The sequence below is a fragment of the Setaria viridis genome, chromosome 6 (genome assembly GCF_005286985.2).
Source record: "Setaria viridis chromosome 6, Setaria_viridis_v4.0, whole genome shotgun sequence".
Taxonomy (NCBI): domain Eukaryota; kingdom Viridiplantae; phylum Streptophyta; class Magnoliopsida; order Poales; family Poaceae; genus Setaria; species Setaria viridis.
The window spans coordinates 30,370,145-30,380,644 of NC_048268.2; the positions used below are offsets into that span (position 1 = coordinate 30,370,145).

The 10,500-nt window shown below is 47.3% G+C and overlaps 1 pseudogene; it reads left to right on the forward strand.

The window, feature by feature from the left end:
• Positions 1 to 732: 732 nt before the first annotated feature.
• On the forward strand, positions 733 to 1,529 carry LOC117860525 (uncharacterized; annotated as a pseudogene).
• The last annotated feature ends 8,971 nt before the right edge of the window (positions 1,530 to 10,500 follow it).

Consider the following 10,500-nt stretch of genomic DNA (forward strand, 5'->3'; position numbering starts at 1 on the left):
AATCTATCCAAAAAAATAATGTATTTCCTAGCTGATGCTGGATATGCAGCAAGACTTGGTGTATTACCCCCCATACCGTGGTGCTCGATACCACCTACAAGAATAAAAGGGTACTAGAGAACTAGATACCCCGAGGGAGTTATTGAACCTTCGCCATTCCTTACTTAAAACAACTGTTGAACAAGCATTTGGTACCCTTAAGAACCATTTCAAAATCTTTGGAAGCCAGCCATTCTTTCCTTTGAAAAAACAAGTGAAAATTGTGATGGCATGTTGTGCACTTCATAACTGGATCTTAGAGGTGGTCCTGATGAGTATGTGTATGATGATGTTGCTTGGTACACAGCATTGCCTCAAAGCGCAAGAAACCGCAATGATATGCACAAGGAGAATGTGGTATGGGCAAATAAAATAGATGAGATGGCTCAAAAAATGTGGGAAGATAAAGTAGGAGCAGATGTAGCTTTGGACGAATAAATTATGCATGAAACATATGATGTTTCTTACTGTTAGTTTCCTATTGATTTACTTCTATGTATGAACCATGTGAGTGTGACCCTCCTTATCAATTTACTTCTATGTATGAACCATATGAGTGTGATCCTTGTCAATTTACCTCTTTGTATGACTTATATGAGTGTTATGCTTTATATGACCTTTCTTGTTGTAACATTTTTTATTAATTTATTCCACATGATTTTGATTAAATATCTCATGTGATGGGAAACAACCATGACCAAGCGAAAGGAAAAGGTTGATGCTTTTGCATCCTCTTGTGAGAGGTCCTGGAACTAGCATGAGGATCAGAGCAAATACATGCTAGAGTGGTACATTGACTACCTGAAAAAATAGCACAAAGGATTCAAGATGAGGAAGGCACAACACATGTTGTGTGCTGATGCTTTAAACAAGAAGTTTGTTATGGGGGTGACTGTTGGTCAAGTGGACCGTCATTACAGGTACCACAAAGAAAATTGGGGGTATATTTCCAAAGCATTGTGGAAGAGTGGCAATACATTTGACCAAACCAGATGCTTGGTGATTATCTCAGAATCTGAAAAGCCACTGCAAAATGTTAGTATTTTTCACTAGATTTAAATATATGAACTAGTTTACAATCTAAATTGCATATATTAATTTCACTCATCTAAACCAAATGCAGGACAGAGAAAGATGTCTGCTCTCTAAGCCCATCAAGTTCTACAATGAGATGGAAGAGTTATTCACAGGATCTAGTGTTGATGGTTCTTTGGCTATGGATTAGAACACATGCATGGATGCTAGTGATGGTTCAGATACTGACGATTCAAGAGAATTACTTGATCTAAACTGCTACACACAACCTAAAGACATGGCTGATGAGGATTCTGACATTTTGCCAACTCCAACTAGGCACGCAACTATTGATAACAGCTCTTCCAGCACTAGTCAAGCTGGTAAGAAGCGTCCAAGAGGTAAGAAGTCACCAACTAAGAAACCAAAAAACAAGAGTCGTTTTGCACAATCCACTAATGAAATCACTGCTATAATGAAATCACTTCAAGAGACACTTGCTGGCACTGCTCCTCCCTAAATGCCATAGCTTACTGATCCTCATGCAGCTTTATGGCAGAAACTAGAGGAAATATCATTGACATCTGATTAGAGGGTTCTTTTTGGTTAGCATTTGTCTTCCAAGGAGAACAAAGGTATGCGTGGCTGGTTGTGCAATGCAAGTGCTGCTACTTTACATGCTTGGGTGTCCAAGTTCTTATGTGTGAAGGAAGGCATTGTTGGGACCTCGTCGGATGTAAAGTAAGATGAAGTCACAACACGAAGATGAAAATATGCCGAAGGTGGGTATAACTTTGGCTGTCTTATCAATGAATAGTGTCCGTTTCAAAGGGGACGGTTCACATCCTTTTATAGCGCCATAAAGTTACATTTCTGTATACCTGTTATACCCATACCCAACTACTACATTCCGGGCATATTCCGTACAACACAGTAACTTAACCCTTACTCAAGATGTCGCTTTCAAGTGAGATTACATTTCTAGCCCCTCCCAAAGTCTTTATTACCAAAGTGTTCCACAGTTGATGCGACTCCAGGACTACCCTGACTTCTCCTTTCTCCACTCGTCAGCTTCGCTCGCACCGAGTACGCCTCCATCCGTGCTCCACCTTCGTTGGCCGAGACCCGCCAACCTCGGGCTCTGGTCATAGCATCTCCTCGAAGTTGAGTCGCTGGGAGTTCCGTGGAGGTCTCAACTTCGGGAATCCTCGCCTACAAAACCACAGAACGAATATCTTCGGACCAGTTAGCTTCGGTTAGTCATTGACTTCGGGGAAGAGTGTAACCACGAAGTCAAGTTGGTGTCGGGGAGAGCTCCACGCCAGCTTCGTTTAGGGTGCGTTGTGGGGTGGTCCCCAACAGTAGCCCCTCGTGGGCGAGGTCAAAAGCGCCATCGACCGAACCCGCGAAAAGTCAAAAAATGCCCTCAAAACATCACCCTGAGAGGCGGCATGGACTGAGGCGTTACCGTTGGGTGGGGGTACTAACGTCCTTTGCCATGCGACGGTTGGTGGTTCAAGGCACCGTAAAGGCATCTTTTGGCGTTTTTTACCGTGCCTATATAAGGTTTACCGGGGGGCCGAGTCATATTTTACGCTGTCGTTTTCGAGCTATAGGTTTTTGTTGCTTGCACCTTCGCTACGTGCCTTCGTTGCGTCTTCTTGGCAGGAAGCGTGTGGGTTACGGCAGCTTCGCTTTTCGTGGTGAGGGTAGCTTCAGTTTGTTTAACGTTTTGGCTTTGTTCTCAATGTTATGTTGTTCTGTCCTTTGTGCGACAGGTGGCCCGCATCAGGCAGATTGCGCGGATCATGTCTTCAGAAGAGTTGGCTGTTCAAGCTGCCTCTGGTGGTGGAGGTAGTCATGCTTCACAGTCGGTGTTGATAAGTAGTGGAGAGGTTGATGGGAAAAGGTCAAAGAAGCGGATTTATACGAAGGATGGTTTGGTCTCTGCGGGGGAAGATTCTTCCGGCAATAGCTCGTCTGAGTGGTCTTTTGATGAAGACGAAGGCAAAGATGGGCAAGGCCGTGCCATGATGGACGTAGTAGGGGCGGCTGGGACAGGTGAGACGGAGGTTCATACTGTTTCTTCAGGTGAGGAGGCAGAAGAGGAGGAGGAAGGGGGGAATGGGGCTGGTGAAGCTGAAGAGGAGGCTGACGAAGCTGAGGAGGGAGATGCCGAAGCTGGAGCGAAGGCAGGGGCAACCGACCCCGTTGGGGGAAAAGTTCAGTGTACTCCCACTCTTTACTTCGTGCGCTCTCAAGTGACTCTGCCGGACATCGTGTCTTTTGAGAAGAACATTTTTTTTCCTGAGGGAGTAGGTAGAGCACCTGGGAATGAGGTGGTGCCTGCGCCCGAGGTTGGTGAAGCTGTTGTTTTCAGAGACTTGTTTACTGCGGGGCTTCGATTTCCATGTGACAGGCAGTTGCTAGTGATTTTGGATCGTTATCGCGTTAGATTGCACTAGCTGACCCCCAACACCATCGTGAATTTGTCCAAGTTTTACTGGGTGCAACGCACGTTTGGTGGTAGCATAGACGTGGAGGGCTTTGCGAGGCTGCACGAACTCCATATCCAGAAGAAAAGGGTTTACTCCGAGGATGGAAAAGGGGTTTATGAGAATAAATTTGGTTGCTGCACCTTCGTGCCACGCCAAAAGAATGATAAGAGGAACCTACCAAGGATAAAGCTTACCTTCGCGCAGAGGAATAAGTGGGATGATGCCTGGCTGACGCATTGGTTTTATGTTAAAATTGAGATGGGGGGATGGAACTGGATTCCCTTTTTATGCACCCTTTGGGCCGATGGATGTGCTCACGACTCCGTCTTTTATTCATTTGACGGCTGTGACAAGGTGCAAGGCTGCTTACAGGGCTGCTGGGCCCTTAATATCTGGACGTGACCTCGTAGAGGAATATGTTGCGGCTAGGGTGTGGCCTTTGTCCGCAGAGTTCGCGAGGCCGTTTGAGCTTGTTAAGAAGAAGGTGTCTTGGAACGTTAAACCGGAGAACTACCCCTGCTTTGAAGCTGGTGTTGAGAGGGATACTGATCTAGATTCGTTTATTCGGACAGTGGAGGACATAACTCACGAGATTTTGGGTCCCTTGACCCAACTAGATAAGCGGTCGTTGGAAACCATCATGGGACACGGGCGTCGTGTCAACCGGATTTTTGACTTGTACAACATTGCAGTTCCGCCTCGCCCCGAAGTGACAGGCAAGCGGCGCCATCGCGGCGCTAGTCTTGAGCATAGGAAGAAAGCAAAATTTGACTCCGTACTCGCGGTGAAGCTAACTGTTGAATCGCAAGTGACTGCTAAGGCGAAGCAGAAGATCTTGAGTTTGGAGGTGCAAAAAAGGAAAGAAGTGACCGCGGGGGCTTCGTCTGCTGCGTTGCCATCGGGGTCGACAGCTTCGTTTGGCAACTTGAGCAATCCGGCATACATTGTCCCTGTCTCTATGCGCCCTCCTAAAGAGGTTCCAGCTCTTGCACCTTCAGCCACCGGGCGCACCGCGTGGATCAAAAAAGGCGCCAAGAAACCTCAATTTGCTCGTGTTACCGTTCCGGGTGCCAAGGTTGACACGTCTTCAGCGCCTGGTGCCAAGACCATGGCGCCTTCCACAAGCTCGAAGGCTAAGAGCGCGCAACCTCTCTTGATTGATGTTGGGAAACATGAGAGGGGGGTTGCCGTTGAAAAGGCAAAGCTTGTGGATGCGTTCTCATCTGATCCAAAGGGTGGGAGTGCCGAAGCTGTGAGATCTGGTAAGCCTGTAGAGGTGTTACTACCAAAGCTACAGTTCTTTGATTGTGGTGAGGCCTCAGTGGAATTTTTGAAGGAGTTGGAAGAAATTATGGGAGGTGTTGGTGAGGTTAGTTGTGAGGATCATGTGAGGCTGAAAGTTAAATGTTATGATGTAGGTGAGAGGTTGCCGGCGAGGCTTCAGGGGTTGAACGAGTGTCTGGGTTTGAGCGGGCGCATGGAGATTCTACCTACATGCGTCGAAGGTAGGATTTATAATCCTCACAACCTGTCTTTGGTCTAGGGGGCTGAAGATGAAGGTTGCGAGCACTATGCAGATGTTGGCAGTTCAAAAGGGGTGGAGAAGGCGGGCACGGCGACTTCGGGAGAGGGTAAAGGTAAAGGAGGGGTTGCGGATTTGTGTGGCGGGAAGATTGTGGTGGTGTCTAAGGGCGAGGCTAGAGAGAAGATAGTTTCGGTCGCCGTTGAGGCGTGAAAGTATGAGGGTGAGAGTAGCTTCCAGATGGCTTTGTTGTCCTTGGTTTTACCAATTTTTGTTTTATGCTTACGACTATATCTTTTGGCGTGCAGATTTTCAGCGAGCTGTGAAGTCAATCAGCTCAAAAGAGCTCTTTAACTTGGAGGCCAACCTCGTAAAGAAGGTACGATTACGAGATAGTTTGGTAGTTTGTCTTGCGGGTACTGTCTTTTACTTCGTTATTTTTGGTAACTTGGTTTTTAAAATCTGTAGGTCTCTTACTCTTCGATGATTACGGGGGATCGGTTTGCTAAGAGCGAGAAAGCAGCCTCGGAGCTTTCGAAGAAGGTAGCTTCGCTGGAAGCGACTATCGCTGCAATGTCCTTGGAGATGAAGAGGGTCAAGACCGAGAATGCTGAGCTAAAAGAGAACTCTCGCAGACTCGGCGACAATTACGAGGCCAGGAGCGACAAGATTGATCGCTTGGTGGCGGATGTGATGCAGCTGGAGGGCCAGGTGAAGGAAAAGGACATGATTATTGAAGGCCTACGCGAGGGTGCTCATCGTGACAGCAAGGTTATCATGGATTTGAGGTCTAAGGTTAGCAAGATGAAGCCTGAGCTGGAAACGAAGGCAAAACTGCTGAGCCAGATTGAGTCCACACTGAGGGAGAGGTTTGAGAAAGTTCATGAAGCTTACAAAGCCTCCCTCAGTGCATTTGGTGCTGAACCTGATGACTGCCTGTTTGATGAGGGATGCGAACAGATGTTTGAGTGGCTTTTAGACGAGGTTAAAGATCTCCCCGAGGTCCTCGAAGGCTTGAATGACTACTCCGCTGTGTTCTGCCTGGATAGCGCCCTTCACTTGCTGGAACAACAAGGATGTGAGCACATTAGGACTATTTTCGAAGATAATTATGTTATGCCAACCGCCCCGGAGATTGGCTCCGCCGTCAAGTCTGACGTCGTGGAGAATGTGAAGAAAAACTTGTTTGACCGCTTGTGGTCGACCTCTGGGTAGGATTATGTAAAAGGGCTTGCGTGTGAGCGGTTGGCGCAGTTACGCTTGCAGTCTGGCGTGGATGACGACGACAAGGATGTTGTGGAGTAGGTTGTTGTATGCTAGGGGGGGATTTGACTTGTTTGTTTGGGTGTATAAAGTTGACGAAGTCAGATACTTTATTAGTGTGTGAAATTGTGCCCTGTAAAGTACTTATGTGTCAGCTTTTTGTCATGTATCCGACTTTGTAATTATTGCGTGCTTTATTCTGTCCAAACACGCTAGCTTCTGGCGAAGTGAAACCGCTGCGAAGTTAGATAAGTCGAAGTCGGGTTGCCATTTCAGGCAGCCTGCCGACTTAAAGAATGCGAAAGCCGGTTGATACAACGACCTAGAGTCACTTCAACCGTAGTCATCTAGATTTGCTGTTGTATTGTACGTGGGTTGACTTCGTGTAAGGTCGGGCTGATGCATTGCTTTTGAAAACGTCACACCCCCCATCTGGCCGATGCTCGTGAAGAAATCCGTCTCCTTGTTGGAACTTCTTTTTTGACCGTTTGCCGAACAAGATAAAAAATGTCACCCAGCACTTTACGAAGTCGGATGACACGGACTCGCAGACCCTTCTCTTGCAGAGTCGCAGAAATTTTTCCTATTTTTTTTCAAAAAAAAAACATTACCCCCCTTGCGATGTTGCAAGAGAGAAGTCGGATGACACGGACTCGCAGACCCATCTCTTGCAGAGTCGCAGAAATTTTTCCTGTTTTTTCTAAAAACATCACCCCCCCTGCGATGTTGCAAGAGAGGTGTCGGAGAGGTAACTTGCTATTGGAGTACTTGGCATCTTTAATCTGTAGCGGCATTGCATTTACACGTTAGGACTCCTCCGCGCTCTGGTGCGAGGTCACGCAACTTGTTGTTGCATTTGCACGTTGGAACTCCTTCACACTTTGGCGCGAGGTCACGCAACTTGCTGTTGCATTTTATACGCTAAATCTCCTCCGCAGTTTGGTGCTAGGTCACACAATTTTGTTGTTGCATTTACGCGTTAGATCTCCTCCACACTCTGGTGCGAGGTTACGCAACTTGTTGTTGCATTTGCACGTTAGAACTCCTCCACACTCTGGTACGAGGTCACGCAACTTGTTGTTGCATTTTCACGTTAGAACTCCTCCACACTCTGGTGCGAGGTCATGCAACTTGTTGTTGCATTTGCACGTTAGAACTCCTCCACACTCTGGTGCGAGGTCATGCAACTTGTTGTTGCATTTGCACGTTAGAACTCCTCCGCACTCTGGTGCGAGGTCACGCAACTTGTTGTTTCATTCTTGGATTCTGAGTTTTTAGGGGAATCTTCCTTTTTTTCGTTGTGAAAAAAGGTGTACATGGATCTGCCTCGTTAAAAACCTTGCCTCCATTATGAAGCCCCTAGCAAGGAAAAGAGTGCAGTCCGGACTCCATGACCTTACAAACGAGGTAAAATTGAAAGTAAAAAGAAAAGAAGAAAAAACTATTATGTTACCTTCAGCGTTGCTTATAGTTCCGCAAGCCGAAGGAAACATGTACAATTATGGGTAGTATTTTCGCAAGCTGTCAATATTCCAAGTGCGTGGGAGATTATTTCCCTGCTGGTCTGTGAGGTGGAAAGAACCGGGCCTGCCACTTTTTATGACAATGTAGGGGCCCTCCCAAGTCTCTTGTAGCTTGCCTGGGTTTTCCCAATTCTTTTTCCTCTTGATAACGAGGTCGTCAACATTGATTTGCCTCTCTTGAATGTGTTGGTCCCTCCATCTTCGAGTTTCTTCCTGATACTTGTCCATGTCTTTCTCAATTCTGGCAATTTCGTCCACATCCCCGGCCTTAAGGACTCTTAGACTTTTATTTTTTATTTCTTCAGGAGTTACGGCTTCAGTTTTGAATAGGAGCTTGAACGGAGTAAAACCTGTTGCCCTGGATTTTGTCGTGTTATGGGACCATATGACTCTTGGGAGCTCATCGACCCATTTGCCCTTTTTCTGATCGAACAAACATTTTTTGACTGCGGTAAATATGGTGTTGTTCGTCCTTTCCACAGCTCCGTTTGATTGCGGGTGGTACACAGACGAGAATTTTATCTTCGTGTCGATGCTGGCGCAGAAATCTGTGAATGAGACGCAGTCAAACTGTTTGCCGTTGTCACCAGTTAGTTCCCTTGGGACTCCAAACCGGTAGACGATGTTCTGCCAGAAGAATTTTTGTACTGAAGCCGATGTTATGACGGCTAGTGGTTTGGCTTCGGCCCATTTGGTGAAGTAGTCTATTGCGACCACTGCAAATCTGCAATTTCCTTGTGCTGTTGGCAGTGGACCAACTAGATCCATACCCCATCTCTGGAGGGGCCACGAAGGTGGGATGAGCTGGATCGGGAGCGAGGGTGCATGCGTCTGCCTTGCTGTCTTCTGGCAGGCCTCACAGCTTCGTACAAGTAAGTGTGCGTCCATGTGGACTGACGGCCAGTAGAATCCCTGATGGATTGCTTTTCCTGCTAGAGCTCTTGAGCCAATGTGAGTTCCGCAAAAACCACTGTGTATTTCTTTGAGCAATTTGCTGCCTGTTTCATAATCGACGCAGCAGAGCCATGGTGCTGAAATGCCTGTCTTGTAGAGTTGCCCCTCGATAATTGCGTAGCCCCTTGCCCTTTGCTTTAGGCGTATATGCTCGGCTTCGTTCTGAGGCTCAAGATGACCTCTAAGGAAAGCCATTATGCTCGCACGCCAATCGTAACGTTGGATGGCGTTGATAGCGGCTGCGACTTCTTCCTTGATTGAAGGTGAGGTGATGACTTCGTAAAATATGTCGGGTGGATTGGCTCGTTCTCTGCTGCTGCTTTTGCAAGTTTGTCGGCATCGTCATTTAGTGCCCTATGGATATTACTGACATCAAACCCTCGAAAGTGCCTCTCCATCGCTCGTACTGCCTCAAGATACTTGACGAGCTCTGGTTCTTTGGCCCCGCTATCTTTCTCGATGTGGTCACGGATCACCTTTGAGTCCGTTCTAACGTTGAACGTTTGTTGCCCTATGGCTTTCATTTTCCTTAAGGCCAGCAGCAGCCCCTCGTACTCTATGGTGTTGTTGGTTGACTTTGCGGTTGGTGGGAAATCTAGCCTCGCTGCATACTTGATTCTTACACCTGTTGGTGATGTGACTACTGCTACTACCCCTGCCCCTTTGCGGCACCAAGCCCCATCGCAGTGAACGACCCATGGCGTTTCAAATTGTTTCGGCTCCTGCTTTGGTGATATCCAATCGACCACAAAATCAGCCAGTACTTGGGATTTTATGGCCGTGCACCTTTCGAAGTCGACGACGAACTCTGAGAGTTCAGACGCCCATTTGGTGATACGGCTGGAAGCTTCCCTATTTGAAAAAAGGTCGTGAAGAGGCTAGCTAGTTACAACAATTATTTTGTGCCCCTCGAAGTAGTGTCGCAGTTTCGCGCTGCCATAACGACTGCGTATGCGATTTTCTTGAGTTCTGAGTAGTGTAGCTTTAAGCCGCTCAGGGCTTCGGATGCGAAGTAAACTGGTATTTGCTTCATTTTGCCTTTGATTTCTTTTTCTTGTATCAGCGCTGCGCTTACGGCCGTTGCTGAGGCTGAGACATATAATAGCAGTGGTGATTTGGGTTCTTGCGGGCATAGCTTTGTCATAGATTGCAGATACTCTTTGAGGTCTTGGAATGCTTTGCTTTGCTCAGGTCCCCATTCGAGTGCCCTGGAGCTTCGGAGTGTTTTGAAGAAGGGGAGGCTTCGCTCTGCCGCTCTTGGAATAAAACGATTTAGCGCGGCTACCCTACCCGTGAGTCGTTGGACTTGTTTGAGCGAAGTTGGCTCCGACATGTTAGCTAGTGCCTTGATTTTATCTGGGTTGACCTCGATGCCTTTTGTTGTTACCACGCAACCTAGGACCTTTCCTCTCTGAACCCCGAATACACACTTTTCTGGGTTTAGCTTTAGGTTGGCTGACCTCAGGTTAGCAAATGTTTCTGCGAGGTCCAAAATGTGGTTGCTTCGCTTGGCGCTCTTGACGATGATATCGTCTACGTAAGCCAGAATGTTACGCCGAAGCTGGTTGTCCAGGACTGTTGCTGTCATCCTTGAGAATGTCTGGCCTGCATTTTTCAGCCCCTCTGGCATACGCACGAAGCAGAATGTTCCAAAAGGTGTTACGAAGCTTGTTTTTCCTTCATCCTC